The 20,072-nt window shown below is 40.6% G+C and overlaps 1 protein-coding gene across 3 annotated transcripts in view; it reads right to left on the bottom strand.

The window, feature by feature from the left end:
- The window catches only part of slc20a2 (solute carrier family 20 member 2), a 56,212-nt gene extending 40,124 nt beyond the window's left edge, over window positions 1-16,088 (bottom strand). Inside the window, exon 1 of one of the 3 annotated variants that reach the window (XM_022198114.2) lies at window positions 15,136-16,088. The gene's annotated coding sequence lies outside the window, so the exon portion shown is untranslated. Of the gene's footprint in view, window positions 1-14,978; window positions 15,002-15,135 lie in introns of those variants that run through there. The other 2 variants (XM_022198111.2, XM_051950323.1) reach the window with 2 other exon arrangements.
- Between the last annotated feature and the right edge of the window lie 3,984 nt (window positions 16,089-20,072).

The raw sequence follows: 20,072 nt of genomic DNA, 5'->3' as shown, positions 1-20,072 counted from the left end.
AAGCCATACATGTTTGAATCAGAAGTCGATTGAGAAGAAGAGCTAATTGTCAGGGTCACCTACAAGTCAATATATCAGAATTAGAGATGCAAAACATGAACAGCTTTCTTAACCAATAATCTTATCAATCAATGTTTGATCAATAGCTGAACATGACATGAACTCAGCAGCCACACCTCCTATTAGTAATGTAGAAGATAAGCCACTGTACTGCAGTGATGCTGTAAAACAACAGCGCTGGCCAGTAGACATTAAGCGTCACAGGAAACTTTCTCATGGTGGCCCTTTACGGGCTAAACTCTCATAATTCTCCCTTTTTGCCAACATGGAACTGCTGTGGTCCAACAGCTACAAACGATGGATAGATGGATAGATACTTTATTAATCACGAGGGAAATTCAAGTGGCGCAACCAGGTCCTACAGCTAAAGTGCAATATGTTGTCTGACATGTATGCTCTTCTGCCTGACCGGTCAATACATTCTTAATTGGTTTAATTATTAACAGTGATTAATCGACTAACAATTAGTCTGCAACATCCATAATCAGAATAGAGATGTATTCTATGTGCAATGGTAATAGATTACACTAGCTTTCATCTTTGCAGCATTGATAAATAGCTAATGCTATATTGCTAATGACCATAGCTTCTCCTTTTACAACCCAATACGGAACACTTCACTTCTTCTTCCCTTAGCTTTCAAGGAAGTCCAGGCATGCAAGTCCAAAGGATTTGTCCGTTACGTGTCTTGTGAAGAAACTGATTGTCTGAGTCCCTGTTTTTGAGACTGTCCATTGTACACTGCAGAAATGTTCACCCATGGTGTTGCCTGCTTGATTCGCTCTCGACGCATTTTCCATATGGACGTGCTAACAAGGTTAAAACTTGATTTCCATCAGAGAGGTTACTTAAAGATGAGTACAAATGAAAACTGAGAAGGAGAGTCAGACAGAGGGTGTAAGGGAGAATGAGCGAGAACAGCCCCTCCTAAGCTGGATCTAGTGGTCTGTGCCCTCCTGCTCTTAATCCTGGCTTCTAGCACATGACCCAGCTAACAGTATTATGGAGTGCTTTGATTAGACCTGCAGCTGTGCGCACGTAGTGGGAGACATGGCGACGGCGGGGGAACCTGGGGTCCTGTGCTCTGCCACCACTTTGCAGGAATGCCAAGCCTCTGCACGGACAGATCTGCATGCACACACACACCCACATACGCTGCATTAACCATACGTTTAACCCCGGCATGCACAGCGGAAGGAAAGACACGAAGCTGGCCGGATTAGGCCTCCGAGTCAGTGAGTCAGCGGATTAGCCCGGCACTGTTATTCTAGGTGAAAACGAAGCATAATGCTCAAAAACGTGCTGCTAGCATTAGCTGACAGGCCGCGGAAGGAGTTGCAAGAATGGCACGTAAAGCGGTCACAACAGAAAGTGGAGTTTCACATGACGACTTCAGCAGCAGGCCTTAATCGCATCAAGTGGTCTCAAAAGGGAGATGTTTATTTTTAAGTTTATGAACTATTATTTAAGGTTGCACTTGAGTAAAAATGATCTTTAAAATTAAGGACTGGTACTGAAAGTTAATCTGGAATTGTATCCTTATGCCAGTAACGAAATCTGTTAAATAAAAGAAAATCGGTGCTGAATTTGTGGTCAGATTTTTGTTTTATCCCGATTTAGATAAAAATAATGCTTATTTTGTACAAAATAATACTAAGTTCAGAGTGTCCCCACTCTAATAGCAACACTGTCAGAAATTTGGGTATACTGGCTTCAAATAAAGATAAAATTTAGGAACATTTTCTGTTGTACTGTGAAAAAAGTATGAAAAATGAAGTAAAATAAGGCCGCACAAATCCGAAAACAATAATTTAACAGGTAAACTGTTGAGGATTTTGGAACAGGATGTTTTCACGAAGGGAGATGAACTGTTTGTTGTACTCTGTCTTTTGTACAACACTGAATCCTGAAGCGACAAAAGCAAATTACACAATCAATACACACACGACAAACTAATAAAAGTCCTACAAACTAAAATATTCTCTTGCCAATGAGCAAATTCACGAGAGAACCCAACTTTGGTATGAAGTTGATATCTTTGGACAGGTACTGTGCAACAGCTGGATCCATTCTAGTGGAGAGATTCCTGAACAAAAACTCAGCTTCATTCCCAAATGATTGATGAAGACAGAACCTGAACAGTCCACAGGTAGACTCCTGACAGCAAACAAATGTGTGCACTAACAAAAATCACAATCTGTTGAGAGAATCAAGACATAACGTGGCAGGAGTTGAGGCTCTCTGCTGCTGCTGCTACAACTACTGCTGCTGAAGAACAAATGGCATATTCTCAAAATTACACACAGTCAACAGAGTGTGACCAGCGTTATCTATCACATGTTTGCAGGTTGCGGTGCACGTTTATAGCACATGGCGCACACACACACACACACACACACACACACACACACACACACACACACACACACACAGGACTGTACTTTTCAACTTTAAGGAGTGGTGTTGATTTTTGCTTTCATTTGCCATGTCTGCAAATCAGGTTACACCCAAATGCACTTTACGATACAAGAAAAACTTTGTCTGGCAATTTCTGTCCTCCACAATAAATGCACGAACTCTAATCCAAGCTGATGAATTTCAAAGTAATTCTCTTCACAGACAAGTATTACTCCACTCTGTCCTCTAATGACTGCCTACATATCACACCCGTTTCAGAATATCACACACAATATTTTAATGCAGCTGTCAAAGCGACTCCAGGGAGAGATATTTTTGGGGACGGCGCCCTTTGAGGCTGTATGTGGCATGTGCTGCTTCTTTTGTGTCTGGATGCTGCCGCAGCATGCTCGATGCTGAAGGAAAGCCATTGTGACAAGTGGTCTGCTGGTGTTCCGGCCGACGGAGGGACGGACGGAGAGGAGGGTGGGTTTTGCCTGGGTCACCTCTAATCCTGTTGCAGTAAATCATTTCCTCTCATCGCCTCAAATCAGAGCATCATTTTGCCCAACCAGGAGAGGGCACTCTGAAGCTCAAAACCCCTTCTTTTTCTTGGCTACTGGTAGAATATATTTAGCTACAGCAAGAAGTAAATGCTGTCTTTTAGAAGCTCCAGGCTGTAGTTGTTTTCATGAAAAACTTCCCGGTGTATCTAAAGTCGCCACCACTAAAGTAATCCACCATTTAAACATTCCTACACAGTTTCTCTTCTCTTTGACATGGTTTTATAATGGCCCTGTTATTGCCACTATAACAAACGTTGTGCCATAACAGCAGATCTGAATATGCAGGGATCACTGTGTGTCTCCAGCCAGACGCATTCCAAGTTTTAATTTGCCTTTTTTACTGCCAAAGCAGGAACATAAAGCTGCATTAGAACAAACAAGAGTTTCAGACCACAGTAACAAATCAGTGGGACCTTAATGGCAAGCCTAACCTTCACGTCATAAACTCAACCTCAGTTTGGAGTAAACATTAACAAGATGTGACTTGAAAAACTGACTTTGTTGCTACATTATGAGGTGAAATCGCACAGTTACTTTCTGTTAAGGGTCTCCCAGGGTTCACCTTGGCTAAAGTCAAAGCAAATCTGCTTCATTTTCTGCAGAAAAAGTTCCTAAATTAATATAGTATTAATATTGCATATTGAAGTCATGCTTAAATAATATCCGGATATAATAATGGCTGTCAAGGATGCCTATTAAAACGCTGGTTAGTCACATTTGACAATGTGCTCACTAGACTGCTCTGTATGCTCGCTGCTTCACCTAATGTCAGTCTGATGTGGCTCACTGCCTCACAGCTGCAAATCCAGGCGGTCTAAAATTTAAAGTGTGGCACTTAAAATGCAGAGCAGACGCGCTTTTACGGAGAATTGGTAGATTCAGTTATCTCTGTCCTTCTACTCTCAGCGTCCAGCTACCTGCAGGCTTTAAACACAATAAGACAAACAGCTCGGCAGGTCCGTGAAGACTATAAAGGTCGTCTTTCATCTCAAACTTTACCACTCTTAAACTTTAACTTTGCTGCTCATTAGGGCTCCATTATCGATGCTAGTTGTCATTAACCTTTAGAGGACAACTTTGCATCCAAATTGGCATCCCTCCTCCTGGGTTGAAATAAAACTGCACCATTTGACCTTTCCAACAATGCTAGTTACTTGTCTTTGCAATCAAGTGTCGGCAAGGAAGAATAAAAGTGAATTCACATTAAATTTAGTCAAAAATGACAACCTGCATACAGCTGTACGTCCGTCTTCACACACATTACTCTTGTCATTGCACCGATATGTTGAAGCTGAAATCACTGAAAAAGCAGAACCAAAGCTTTGCCATTTTGCATGTTACACATCTGTACATGCCGAAGGAATAACAACACAAAGACAGTTCAATCTTCTGCCAAATAATATCTTTTTCGAATTACTCAAACCATTTTCAAACGGCTGATTCTCGGCTGAACAAGCCATTATGTCCCTAGTGCAACACAACAACATAAATAGTTGCCTGGTTTGCCATCTCTCTGCGAGTCGGCTTCTCCATATTCACACCTCAGTGAACAAAATAATGACATTTATTTCCATTAGGCAGTAACCACATGTTTCCCAAATTCTAAGTCATAGAATTTGCCATCATCTTAACTCTAATATTGCCAGTTTTCAGATAATCCCACCAACACAAGTATGAAAAGATCATCTCAACTGCCAGTCTTTTATGGAGCACAACCTGTAAAAATATACAAAGTTTACAATGATAAATATTTTGTTCCAGATATAAATGCTAATATAATGGAAGCATCATCAAGTAGTGAAAGATCTATAAAGCCTAGTCTGAACACTTAACAGAGCATGTCTCTAGAACTTACAGTCAAGGTAAGAGCATGAAAGTATAGGCAGTGAAATTACATTGGAAATGGCCAAGAAGATTAAATTTCAGGTCAAGTTTTAAAAAGAAAATACTCCAGAAAATCACAGTTTGAGTGTCAAAGTAACCCAAAGTTAATGCCTTTATATTCTTCATCCAGTAGCTTTGATTTTCAGTCTAAAAATATCCGAAAATATTTGAAAATTGTCCGAAGTAACATAGAATTGCTCAAGATGGACTCAAAACTGGTCCAAAAATGTCCAAAAGGAGTCAAGAGTTGTTGAAAATAACTCAAAAATGGTCCAAACTTATTAGAAAGTGCCCGACAATATAAATTTTCTCATTTTAAACAAGAAAAAAATAAAGAAAAATGCACCCTATGATATGCTTTCCAGGCCACAAACATAAGTGTTTATGTGTAAAGATAATGTTGACAGGTTTGTTGACCACAGTTCAGACTGAAGCCGGTTAAGCCTTCTCAGTATTACCGGTGCATTGGGGAGGGGGTCTCATCTGTAGAGCCACAGCAGAGCTGGAATGTGTGAAACATTAGGAAGATGTCATCACCTGTTCAGTACATGGAACCCCAGAGATTTTCACCGATATTTAATCCCTCGTCTCCCATAGTTTGCTGGTCTGACATTACCCCAGAAAAGCATCTTTGCCGGCGGACAGAACCTGTTTAGTCAGCGTGCGCACCACTCTGAGTGTTTTCCCCGGGGTTTGTCGTAGTACAGAGGTATTTTTGGTGCCGGTGCACTTTCCAGGCTCCATTCCAAAGTGTTTCTCATTTCCATCATAGATCTAAAGGGGACCAATTATACAGTTTACCATTATTAAAAAACGAGGGCATAGAGACCTGTATTACACAACTAATCATATCCTCCTCTCAGTTTGAATACTCTGAGTAATTTCTCTGCAAAAAACAATTAAACAGCCCCTAATTCTGAATTGGGTGGACTCAGCTAATGAGAGCTTACTGGCATGATTCAGAGCAATCAAAGAATGAGATCATAACACTACACGATTAGATTTAAAACAGGTGAAATGAAGGACAAAATGAGCATCAAAGTCATGCAGATTGCAGTACAGCAGTACGCTTTCATGCTGTTGGACAAATCATTCAGTAAAACAACAAGGGTGGATAAAAATACTGTTTATATTCTGAATGTGTTGCGGAGTTTAATCAGTATGAGAGAGAAATTACTTTTGGGGTCGACATTGCTTTGCTGTTGTAACAACATCATCTATTCTGCATGAGGAAACGTAGATAATTCTGTTCTAACGTGCATTTCTATAGAATTATTTAAAAACACAGAGATGCCACAATGACAACGTAGCATCCCGAAAACTAGGAAATTGTGTAAACGTGGGGACAACATTATTTTAAAATTTTTTAGAACCGGCTGCACCATAAAATAACATTACTGTGACTACACCAAGCTACTCAAGGCACAAAATGGCAGCAACGCACTGACAAAATTAGATTTCTAAATGGCTTGTTAAGTGGGCGCCTGAGCTGAAAATGCATTAACCCTCTGAACCCCAAAACCCACCAGTGGCTTTAAAAGGCATGCTATTTTTTATTTTTTTTAAAAGAGGAAATGCCCAAACTATGCCATTTATTAGAGCCAGAATGAATAAAAATAGAAAAAACAAAAAAAACAACTCATGGCTTGCCATATTGACAGAAAACTGGACTAAATGTGAGCTTAAAATCATAATTTCACCAAAAAAACTTTTACACTACACATTTCATTTGAAAAATCTGCACAAATAAACCATGTGCACTAACCAGATTGTGTAAAAAGAAAAAAATATTGCACTTCTTGATACAACTGTGAAGCCATTACTACCTTAGCTGTGATAAACAGTCACGGGAGAAGAATTCAGGGACTTTTTGTCTCACATGGGCTGAACTGCAGGCAGTGCCAATACAGAGAAGATAGAATAGAATAAAATAGAATATCCTTTAGTAGTCCCACAAACGGAAATTTGCAACGTCACAGCAGCAAAGTGACAGTAAGAAAATCAAGAGAGCACATCTATAAATTAAGACATAAAATATATACACTATATATTCAATATAAATAAGAAAAAAAATTCTGACTACAGGTTAAAAATCTAGCTAGTTAAATATCTACACTATGCAGAATGTACTGGTTACATCTTTGGGCACTTTTTTGGGCAAATGTTGTACATGTTAATTCCAGGCTTTTAAACATTCACAAAATTGCTATTCAAAGAAACTAAACTTTTTTTCTTTTTTATGACTCATGGATTTCCAACTGTGTTCTACTGCACGGATAACATTTTTGAATTCTCTCTTCTTCTCGCCAAGGTTGTACTGTTTCCATAGAGGCATAGGTCTTTCTATTACAGTGAATAATGAGCCCAGTGGGTAAAAAAAAAAAAAAATGCAACAGGGACAAAAAACAACCAGAAACTGTCTTGGGTTCACAGTTAAAAACCACCTGACACCTTGACATCCTCTCAGCTGCCATGATGGATGCGTGTCAGCCAACAGTTCATGTATTTATTCTCAGTGCACCCAGAAAAAAGAGGTGCAAACATCACCTGACAGATGACAGTTTTGTGGCAGCAACTTGTCAAACTGCTTTAAGCGCATACCTTCAAGTCACTCTTATTTCGAACGGAATCATTTAAAATCAATTGCTCAGCATTCCATTGTTCCACCTACTTTATTCCCACCCTGCTCTGCGGCCCCTGGATAGATACCACTGGACTGAAACTGACAACTGCCCCCACCTTCCAGCCTCGCTGCTTTCTGAGGTGTCACATATCCAGCACTCGCTCTTGTTGCTAAAGGCGGTGGGAAGGAGGAATGATTTGGCCAGAAATAGCAGTGTCACATGAGTGTGTGCAGTGACCAGTCAGCCAGCTGCTCATCCTTACATGGAGCAATGCCCCATCCGTACAGTCAAATGCAAATAGGCGGTAACGTTATCAACACAGCAGCATTAACCAGTACAGACGGGTCATTCATATCCGCGGCTCCTCGCATGCTTCACTACTTCCCAGAGCAAAACTGAGAGAGAGCGAGAAGTTAAAATACTCACATGTGGTCACACCTGTTCAAACATCAAATCTATACTGCAGGATTAGTTATTAAAAATAGATAAATAGGTAGCCGATGCAGAGCAGCCCACACTGTTTTGCTGGAGCTCATTTGGAGGTAAAATGGGCATAGATTTGTTTCCGGCAGGCAAAAAATAGCAATACATGTCACTGACAGAACACCCAAAAGCCACGAATAGCTTTTCTCGTGCTTCTTTCAGTGTTTCCTCTCATGCTTTACCCTTAAACATTTTCCAAAACCTCAAACTGACGCCCAGGCCTTAGTGGCAAAATTATGACTCATTAAAGTCCAAGGTGCTCCTGAAAAACTACACACAAGCGAGACGAACGGGAGAATAATGTCCATTCTACCTTCCATAAATAAAACCACAAAGCCTCATGGTTTAGCTGTAAGCCTGTCATTAGCATAGTTAACACCAGGCCAGCGCTCAAACAAGAGACGCTCTGTGTGACAGCGCTTTGATACAGACCCTGCCGCTTACAGAAGGCCACCAGAAACACTACAAAACAGCTCTCATGGCCTGAGTGGAGGGCACAGACAGGGCCAGGAGCAGCACAACAGGGTCAGAGAAAATGATGCAACTCACATAAGCAGTAACAAGCTAACTAGGGTAATAAATGCCTAATTGTTTCATTGTCAGATGGTTTTCCTTTTTTCATGAGAACAATCCAGAGGTTTTGTCTTTAGGGAAGCAATAACCTTAAGAATAGAGCGTTTCTTGTAAGCAACACCCTTAATTTAAATGAGGGTCTTTCTTGCTTCAAAGAAACCGAGATGGGAAAACTACCAGGGAGCCTATGGCGTGATTAAACAACGGAGTCAGATTTGTGAAGAAGACAGAGGAAAACCTTCAAAAATACCGCAGTCATTCTGTGAGGACAAAATCTCAGCATTATAAGCCATTAGGGCTCACTTATGGGTCAGAGAAGAATGCAGGCCTACGTGACAGCGGTTACAGGAGGATAGAGGATGCAAACATTTTTAATCGGTTGGAGGCTTAAACACGAGACAGGAGTTCCCTGAAACCAGCTGCATGCATATGTATGTGTGCGAGCCGCAAATATTTAAGTGTATAAATGCGGCCTCAAGTATTTTTGTGTCCAGGCAACTTAGATCTCATTAAATGCTGTGATAAAACTTAAACCAGTGGTTGTAAAGTAGTGAAAGAGATGCAGTGGTTTTGATTACTTTCCCGAGCTTTAATGTTACCCTAACCCTGTAGCGCTGCTAAGATTAAATGATCAAAAAAAAAAAAAAAGGCTATTCTGAAGTTGTTTTCAGCTTCTTTCTCCATCATTGACAGCCAGCAGCTTGGGCTCCTCTCACCTTCCTCCTAACAACAACAACACTCGACCTTTTCTGTCCACTGTGCCTGTTTTGACCTTTGTTAATAAGAAATGAAAAGGCGCGTTATCAGCCCCACATGATCAACGGCACGCTGAAACAGGTCTTCAGCAATAACATGGATTAAGCAACGCCGGTACGAGCGGACATGGAGCACACAAACACACACAGCATGAAGCTTCACGCTCTTTCTGTGCGATCATGTGATGTTGCCATGGCGAAGGAGGGCTCAGACATAACAGGGCGATTGTGCTACGAGGGCGAGGTGGGCTGATCAGAGACACAGTCTGTTCTCTGACTGTGACACTGCCAGTCCCGGTGCCAACTGCCCTTCCGCCCACAGAGATGCAGACACACCCACTGGCAGAAGGGCCGGCCTGCACGGGGCCCCGCCATCATGGAAACCACAACACACACCTTTTCCATTCACTTCTACTTCCCTTTCATGCTGATCCACAAGGTCAAGATTATTTCTGCTTTATCTCAGAAAACCGTGAATTCACTTTTTGATTTATTTGAAATTTCAGCTGCCTTTCATACTCCTACACGGCCTGCTATGCTGAAAAAAAATTTCTGACCTCTTGTTTTGATATAAAACATCAAATCAGAGTAAAAATTCTGCCATGAGTTGCGCTCACGGCTTTTATGCTACACTGTAGGGCAGCGATTAACAATTATTTTACATATCAATATGTTTAATTTACTTAATTGATTAACTCGCCATAAAGTCTGAAACATGGAAGCAAAACAACTCCAATCGTAGGTTTCAAATTAAGGTCTTCAAGTTCCTATAGGGAATTACAAATGTATTCTGTCGGTAACACGTGGACAAATTCTATAATTAGCCTCTTATTAAGTATTTCAGTAACTGATTATTTAAGGCACTTTGCAAGCTAAATTTGTAAACACTGATTGGTGGAAGCCTGTCAGACAAGATGAGCTGCTTTTCTTTGTCTTATATGATATCACAAACAATACCTTTTTGTTTTGCACTATACTTTGGACAAATCAAGAATTCTAAATGTGTCACCTGGAGCTCAGCAAAACTGCAACAGGCAGTTTTCACCATCTTCTGCAAAGCAATTACTTTTGATGATAATAACCATATTTATCGGTAGTGAACACCGTAAGTCAGTCTTATTTTATTGCCAATGTAATAAAAACATGTTAGAGATCATGAAGAAAGGCTAATTCCATTACATAGTTTGTCCACCAGAGAGCACAAACGAGCATTTTTCAGCTGTAAAATGTCGCATTTAGTTTGTCAATGTATTACTCACGTTTTTGTTAAAGAAAATGAACAAAAATGTGTGAAATGTTGACACAAAAAAAAGCAACTACCGTTATCAAACTCTGTAAACTCTCAGTGTAGATTGTACGCTTGGATATCCTTATCTGTCAGATATCTGAATTGAAGATAACACGAAAAGATAACAAAGCAGCAAGTCCTGTTTTATAAGAAGCCAGAATCAGCAACATTTGCCAATTTTGCTTGTTTGAAAGTCGCAACTGACTTTCGCCCACTTGGGGCAGCAGGATTTGCAAACGAGACCCGACACATCGTTAACTTTTAACATCTTTGCAAGCAGCTACTACTGGCACATCTATGGTTTACTAAGCACCACCATCAATTATCTGCAGTCATGTTTGGGGTCACCTATGAAATTTAACTAAAACCTTCACTCTCTTGTAGCTGTATTGATCTTCGCCAAAATCTGGCCTTATACTAGATCAGATCCTGCCACAAATTGAGAGGCTTAAGGTGATTTTAGCACTGATTCGGAGCCGAGCCTGAGCTATTATTTGACTTCAAATTGAAATCGCACTTTGAAACAATACAATGACCAAATCACAAAGGCAGTAATTTAGGATAGATGAGTTGCAGTTATTAGATAATGAGTCGAACACTGCAATTCAAATTTATTTAACTGAAGCAGATTGAACCATTTATGCTTACGGTATGCCAAATGATCGGTGTATATTACCACAGCTCAAACATCTTACAGGACCCACAGTTGGAAGTGTCCTCTCAGTCCCACATTTGATGGTATCTCATGTCATCATGTTCCATCGCATTTTTAAGATCTCTTACACAGTGAATACTGAACTGAAAACTGCAGTATCTGTCAGAAAAATCGCAATTTCTCCAAATCACTCGGCCTCACCTGGTGCTAAAAGTGGAGTCATAGATGGCAGGAAGTTCCTAGAAACCGTCAAACTTCCCGTGCACGTGTACCGGGAGAGCACAGCCAGATGAAAACCAGTTGGCTCTCTCAGCATCGTGTTGAACATGAAAACATTACACAATGTACACATACCTCTTCCATGCGAACAAACAGCTCCCCCCCTCCACCCTCTGTGCTGACAGCCAGCTTCAGCACAGACAGCTTTGAAAACACAAGCTTTGGTTGCCTGACTTAACTGCACGTTAAATACGCAGCGTGTTTGTTATGAAGCAGTTGGATTTATGGGTTAGCACAGAAGAGAGACTCTATTGACTGTGTGGTCTAAGCTGTGGCTGCACCCTGTCGCCACAGAACTGGCAATTTAGTGTGAATCACTCTGCCTCGATTGTTTTTTTTTTCCTCGAAAGGATTACATTTACAAAAGGCAGGTCAAAGTACAGTCAAATACACGCAATCTATCCCATACCGTTTCTGTGCACCCACCTTGATTCTACAAGATGGTGATGGAAATTTTTTTAATTACGTCTCAGCCAAAAGGAGGCCAACATTCTTTTTTTTCCCCCTCGCTGCCAAAACTGTCTGATGAGACAGCATCACTGCAGCAGGACTTCAACGCAGAAGCCGGACTGGAATCTTTCTTGGAAAGCGGACTGCGCTAGCAAATCAGACTACTTCAAATGCAAAGCAGCAGATTACCCACCTGTGTGGCTGTAAGGACTTGAAATTTTTATAAATCCCCTGCATGACCGAGTGGAAGCTCAGAGCTCGTTTTCTGGGCAGGCTGGCAGCTTTTCAAGAGTTATTACGAACAGTTTATGAGAGGCACAAATGTGAGTGATCGGTGCAAATACATTCTCGTGCGATTTCATTATTCGTCGAGCACAGCATGAACCACATGAGGACAAACACCCACAGTAGCGAGTCCCTAGTTGGCCGGACCTTTTACTGCATGTCAGTTGTTTTATGAAGACACAGAGAAATGTTCCTTTGTCCTTATCAAAGAATCTGGTCAACAAAAACATCAGACTTTGCACTTTTACATATACATCGAGCTTAATAGACATTAAAAAAAAAAGAGGGAAGTCATTAATAAGCCTATCTTATCATAATACCCTTTCATATCTGTCTTGTAACCTTTAAGGCTAGACAAGATAGAGCAATCAGTAGAGCTGGTTCTTCCAGTTTACGAGCCCCCGCTGAGTAAAAGCACTGACGTTACATTTTCTCAGCGAGGCACTTCCAAGAGAAAACGGACCGAAGGGAAAACATGTGAAGTCATGGCAGACCCCAGCATTCTTCTTCTTTCTCACCATTTCTTATCATAGTATGCAGATTAATAATTAACCTGTGAAGCCCATTCTAGCCGCTTGAACGCTGTGTACTTCCACTTCTATTGTATGCCATAGGATAAGTTATCTTTATTATGGCATGCGTGTATTATAAATGAAACAAAATGCAGGCGGAATTTGACAAGTGAGTGGACGAGGGAACCTGAACAAATGAGGATATAATACCATTCATGACAACAGGTACACAGTAGATAATGTATAGAGCTAATGTGCTTTTATTTTGTAGTGTTGAGTGAAAATTTGAGGCCTCTGTAGTGAGCTTGTAGGCTAACTTTGGTGCTGTATTTTAGTACAAATCTGAGGTGCTTGTAGTAGTCTACTTTTTTTTAGAGAGAGAATCGTATGTTTTCACCGCTATTATGAAAAGTTACTTTGGAGACTGAGATTTTACATAAACTGTAGGTGGAATAATTCAAATGTACTCCAGTAAACAAACTAAAACCAATCTACAAACAAACCATGGAGCAGCAGCATATTGCAGTGAATAGTTCTACATTTTGAAACTTGTTATTGTGAAGAACGCTCATGCACTTTAAATTAAGTCATATTTCAGCACTTTTACTTGTGAATTCATATTTTTACAGTGTAATATTGTAGTTCAGTTAAGTTTCAAACAAAAATCAGGAACAAAACTTGGTACCCAGGTCCACCAATGAACAGAATAAATAACATTTTGCAGTAATATCAAAAATAAATGCATGATTCATAAATAATGATGTGACTTTAACTTCTGTTCTAGATAAGTAAACAGTCTGCTGCTTGACTTAACACTTAGATGAGTGGGTCAAAAAATGACCTGGTGAGGTCATTTTCTTGCAATATCTTTGTAATGGAAAGTTTGTATCATTTCACATTCCAGCTATTCCTCAAAAACATGTTTTTGGTGACATTCCATTTAAATTTTTAAGATACCTTTTATACTTTTAAAGAAATTGTAATATTTGTATGACTACCCCAAGCTCTTCATCACTGATAATATCATACAAGAGGTGATGAAGTACACAAATCTGGAGGGACAGACAGCAGCAACAGCTGGAGGAAAAGAGTGGAAAAATGCCAACAAAATGGATGCTGACAATCTTCTATCACTGCTCTGTGTAATATTCTTCTTTTTCAATTAGAAAAATATTCAAAATCTGTTATGAAGTCAAAAATAAAAATACTTGAACCCTGAACTCATTCCTGTGTGGACAAAAACATAATCCAAAAAAATAACACAAATTATTATTCTCAACCAAAATGACAAAAACGGCATAAAAAATTCTTAAATGAGTCATTTTTGACCCGCATATGGTAGAATGTAGGGTCTAATCAGTCGAGCATCTAAGGGTTAAGAGTGTTTTTGTTGCTTTTTCTCATATTTCTGTATGTTCACTGTGTTTTTCCCCATTGTTTATGACTTGTCTTTTTGGAAAACAGTTATTTACCACGGTGAGCTGCAGAAATTGCTATATTCCACCCTAAATCTGAGATTTGGAATCACCAAAAAAACCAAACATAAGTTTATGTGAACAAGTCCTGCTTGTTCCCCAGTGTCTGCCTGTCTGTCTGTCCCAGGGAGCAATTAAGCCTCTCCACAAGTGACCTGAGGCACTTGTCAGACGCTTTAGGTCGCCTGGTCCCAACTTCTTATTATTGGGCAATGGGGAGTCGCTCTAGTGCGCATGCTCACTCTTCGACCCGCCTTGAGTGTCTGCTGCTGCTCTGCGCACCAAAAGCCCAACAGAGGGGAAACGAACTCGCGTGATTAACAGGCAAACGATTAAAAACGCTCAGTGAAAGCTCGTCTCTCTCGCAACTCTCCCTGCTTTTTACCCCTCTTTCAGCGTCCCCACGCTCGTTCCGAGAGACGGACGAGGCCGCCAGACACCGGAGATGAATCGGTGCTATTGTGATTGTGTGCTGCTGTGGGGATGTGGAGCCACACACGTGTAGCTGCTCCATTCACTCTTCGTTCAGTTTTGCGTGCGAGCGGCGGCAACAGTACAACAAGCACGCACGAATCAAACGCAACAGAACAGCGATGTCTGGGGGTAAAAATGAAGAAATTGTGCTTCCAGAAGAGCCGCAGCAGCTGATTTATCACACACACGCGTGTATTTTGCGCTGTATTCACACTTACCAGGCCCTGTTCCTTCCTGAAACGCATCCTGCACTGACGCTCGCCACAAAGAAAATGCGCACAGAAAGTGGCTAAACGAGACAGAAACCGCAGTCGTATCGGTGAAACACACATGTGCAGCGGGGATTTTTTTTTCTCTTCGACAAAATGTACTTACCGACGAAATAGGACACCGTGAAGAAGGAGGGGGGTGAAATGTGCCGTTCCTCTTCGCCTCCACGCCTCTAGATCTCCGCCTGTATTCTCCCAGAACCGTTTCTACGTGGGCTGCGTCGAAAGGGAAAAATGTCAGATTCCAGCAGTGGCCGTGTCGCTCGCTTCCCCTCCTTCAGGAACGGTGGTTGTCCCTCCCCGTCTGCGCTTCGACTTCATGCGACCATGTTGCCCTGAACGTCGCCTGCTGCTGCTCTCATCCGGGCGTTTAGGGATTGAGCCGTCCGTCGTCTCAGCAGCGCTCAGGATGACAGCTTTGGGATGAAGGAGGAGGAGGAGGGGGGGAGAGAGAGTAGCGTGAGACAGGGAAGGAGAGAGAGAGAGGAGCAGTGGTCAATCTGGTGAGGGCAAGGTTAGACCATATGGTGGGTTGCAGTGCCATGCCATTAATATGCTCAATGGGAAAGTAGGTTAAAATGGATTGTCGTAGGTGGCCAACTCTACCTTTTGAGCAGATTTAATTGGTTAGACTGTTGCCGATCAGTGACAACTTTAATATTTATTTGCAGTGGCTCAACTTTGCTTTAAATCTGTGTTCGTGCTGAGATAAATGTCATTTTTCTGGATACAAAAGACGATCAAAGGTATTTTTCTCTGCGTAAAAACACCAACCCCAGTGCACTGAGTGTACCTTCTGATCTAATTACCAGCAAACACGCTGTTCTGTTCCCTTCCCATAGCCCGCTTTCATTGTGGTTAATGTGTGTGGTTACGACTGGGAAGGACCAACGGCGAGCGGAGGATTTTTACGCGTCTCTTATATTTCTTGGAAAATCGGTCATTTTTGCGCACGGTCACCACTGATTTTGCTCGTATTTTAGGGCTTAAGGGTGACATTTGGGTCGCATGTGATGACTGGGTGCATGATAATGTTTAATCCTTCCACATATTGCCATCTATTATGACTGTGGCCACGTGCGCAAAGCATAAATGCGTTACGTAACCGGCCGAGCCAGTCAACAACAGTGGGTGGGAGAGAGAGAGAGAGAGAGAGAGAGAGAGGAGGAGGGATTGTTTGGAGGGTAATTAAACCAGACTCATAGCTGAGATTTGCTACTTTCATGGAATAATTAAATAAGTGGACAATTTGCTAAAAAAAAATCTCTTGTGCCAAATGGTTCCAATTTCACCGTTGGCTTCCCCCTTAGAGAGGCTTCAATCTGTTACAACCCCCTAAAAAAAAACCACATTTGGAGCATTTTCTGTATTTAATGGTAAGATGTAGGAGAACTGATGTATGTGTTCTGAGAAATAATTTCCCTTTTCATACGTGTAAATGCTGGGTCTTGTTTAGACATGACTCTGTTCCATCCAGCCAGTGGTTGGGTGGAACAAGTGACTCTCCATAGAGTTTCCCACACGCCTAGATGGGCCAACCGTTTTATTCCACAGTGGTCGAAATGCTCATATAAATTCTCTCAAACTGCACGAGACCACAGCAGTTCACCAACGACATTTTAGCCTGTTGAGGAACTTTCTCTACATGCACTCCTAATAAATCCAACAGGGCTTTTCCAGCCATCATAAAGCATCTGACAGCAGATTTACAACCGTGATAGGAATGTTTTAATACTCATTCTAAAGTGCATAGAACAACAGTTTATATATTCAGATGCTGCTGTATTTCCGGGTTCACGCTCACTGATCAGACACAACATTAAAACCACAATCAGGTGGAAGTGAATCCCACTGATCTTCTCGTTATGCAACGTTACTGGGAAACTTTCTGCCCTGGCATTCATGTTAACACCCACTTAAACATTGTTCTAGACCAAGCAGACGTCAGACGCCACACCCTGCATCCCACAGGACACAAAGGATCTGCTCAAATCCAGACACCTCTGGATGTCCCGTGCCCATGCCCCGACAGGTTGGAGCTGTTTTTGATGGAACAAACCAGACCAAGACGATATTCGGCAGGTGGTTTTAAAATGTTGTGGCTAATTGGTGTGTGTTTTCCATTGCCACAAGCCGCCCTCCTCGTGCCCCGAAGGACAATAAACACAAACATAACCTCTCAAGCAGGTGAACCTCATCTGCTTAGACGGAGAGCAAGTTTAGAGTATTGAATAGGATATCTTGCGCAAGAAATACTCAAATATGCCACACCAACTTGCGTTTGGGTTTATCTATGTGCAAAAAGGTTTCAAAATCTTAACCTGAGTTGGTCCAAGCTTAGAGATGAATAGATAGATAATTTATCCTCTTGGGGACATGCAAGGTATCCAGTAGCTCACACATGTTGCATTAAAGAAAAATTATGAAACCAATCTACAAAAAAAAAGACAGTCTTGCTAGTAGAAGAAATAAGGTGTCAAAATTGCATGTATTTAGAATAAAGATGCGAAATTGCTAGTATTTACGATAAAAAGCATTAAAAAGTCTATATAGAGTGTAAAAATACAACTAAGTTCAAGCAAATAGGAGTGGTATTTGGGTCTTGGTGGGCCAGAATTATTGGTTTTATTGTTCAGTTGAGAGACAAAATGATCAAATATAGGGGCTCGGTTACACTGGTGACAGGTTGAATCAAACTGGATAAAGTTCAATAACATGATACCTCTATAAAAGATACAGTTGGACTGAGTTTAACATAAATGGAATTCTCACTGAACAATGGTCTGGCGTGATCTGGCTCTTCCCAGCAAAATAGTCTTACTAGTTTTGAAATTTCTAAGAAAAAAAAAAACGCTTAAATGTAATTTTTTTTTCCTTCGCTCAAGATAATGAAGCAATCTTGTTCAAAATCTAATTTTTTTTTCACAGAAGCACTTGTCAACCAAATGCCTGGGGTCAACATCTTGTGCCTCAGATGTACTGTCTGCTCTCTAGCAGTCACACAACAAATATCACATCTGGATCACGGTTCCAAGAAATTGATCCTCTTTGTTCTTGCATTCCTGGAGTCTTCTCATACCAACTTGAGTTCCATTTGGCGACTCTACTATTTACTGTACAGTCTGCGTTGTTATGATAAAGAAGCCACTAAATCTGTCCAAAAATAAATAAAATGCTGTTTTCAGACAGATAGGTCAGAGCTACGTAATTAACTGAGGGATTTGCAAACAGAAATTGTATGCAAAAGCCATCAATTAGGTGAACTACAGCTTAGCTTTTGTCACACTAGATAATACGTACGTTCTCTAGGAGTCTCCTGTCCAGACAGGCCTGGTTGGGCGCGGTGTTTACCACATTTCTGAATACACTCCCACCCCTCAAACAAACCTTTAGTCTAAATGCGTCACATGTGGTATAATCTTTATGGCTTCTAAAAATCAGCAACTGGATTTCATAATATAGTTATAGGAGCAGTTAAAACCAAACAACGCCATACAGAATTCTGTCGTACATGGAAGTTTTTCCAGCTGTCTTTGACTCCAAATTTTGTGAATGTTGAATCTGCATAATCGATTTTATCAGTTGTTTATGATGCAATAAAATTGTTGACTTCACTTTCTTTTTGTGCCAGACTTTACGCTCATATAGTTTCTTTTTTGAAAAACTTTTTAACATCAACATGCTGCATGTCAGTTACATAACACCCACCACTGTGAGCTATATTGTTTCGTCCTCACTCAAATGGTTACCATAGTGTTGCTTGCTGTATACATCTCACTGGCTCATGTTAGTTTGCCAGCTCACCTGCTGCATTGAGTGACTTTTTTGGCTGCAGTACAACAAATGATAAATCAACACTGACATGTCATCAACTTGTAGATGCAGAAGAATCTTAGAGTTCATTATGGGTTAAATGATGACTTTGCCACATGGATGAATGTAATGTTAGTTAGTTAAAGGGTTGCAGCACCTTACATGGTATAGCTGTATTAGTTCTTGCATGTGACTGGCATAGAAAACGTCAACATATTTATCTAATTATGATTTTTTTTTCCTGTGGTGTTGTTTTACATAAATATTTATTACTTCACACGGACTTCGGCCCACCTGAGTTGTGTCTTCCAGCTAATGACATGTAGCAGGGCAGGTGTAAAAGTTAGGTAAGTGCTTTTGGTGTGGTGTTATTACACGTCTCGGGGCCAATAAATGCCATTATTGGTGCCTTAAATCTTACATCCATCTCACGCCTCTCTGGCAAAACCCTGGAATCACTGCCAATCTTACTGGCAATAAATTCAAGTCTTGCAACCTCTTTGTTTGGCTCCACTTATATGTTTATTCTGTATGGGGGCACTTTCATATGTGGGTAATTTTACATGTTGTTTTTAGACATTTAATTTGTCATAAATTAACATGATACGGGCAAACTATATTGATAGATGTTTGTCATGATGACATGACATGCTAAATCACTTTTTATGCCTGATATAAAATCATCACAAAGGTCATGTGGTTTTCATATCTGTCATTTGAAATTTTATGTTTATGATGTTATTTCACATGTGAAATGTCTCAAATCCTCACACTCCTCCCTGTTCTGACATTTTTTGTTCAACAGGCAACAAGGAATTAAATGTAATTTCTTTGTGTGCTTCTGCTACAAAACATCGTGCTTTCTGTCCAATAAATTCCACCCTAGTTACATTTTTTCAAAACTAAATCAATAACAAAATGTCCACATTGAACATTAAATGCTGACAACAAAATCCAGTTTTCTGGTCTTTATGTTTAGATAACTAACGTGTGCTTCCCTGAGGGGAAACAATTGTTGCTTAGATTAAATACTGAATGAATATACATTAGTTTAATTCATAAAACAGGATATGAATGCTTTTGTGCAACCTAGAAGCTCTTAGCTGCATGTGAATGTAACTGTGCTGTATAGGTTAGATATCCCTGTCATTTCCCCCTTTATTAGTTTTGTTCAAACACCCAGTCTTTGAATATAATCCTTTGTTATTTTTGAATTCAAGTTAAAATATC

Source organism: Acanthochromis polyacanthus, chromosome 7, assembly GCF_021347895.1.
Source record: "Acanthochromis polyacanthus isolate Apoly-LR-REF ecotype Palm Island chromosome 7, KAUST_Apoly_ChrSc, whole genome shotgun sequence".
Classification (NCBI taxonomy): Eukaryota; Metazoa; Chordata; class Actinopteri; family Pomacentridae; genus Acanthochromis; species Acanthochromis polyacanthus.
This window is presented reverse-complemented; position numbering and strand designations above follow the sequence as displayed.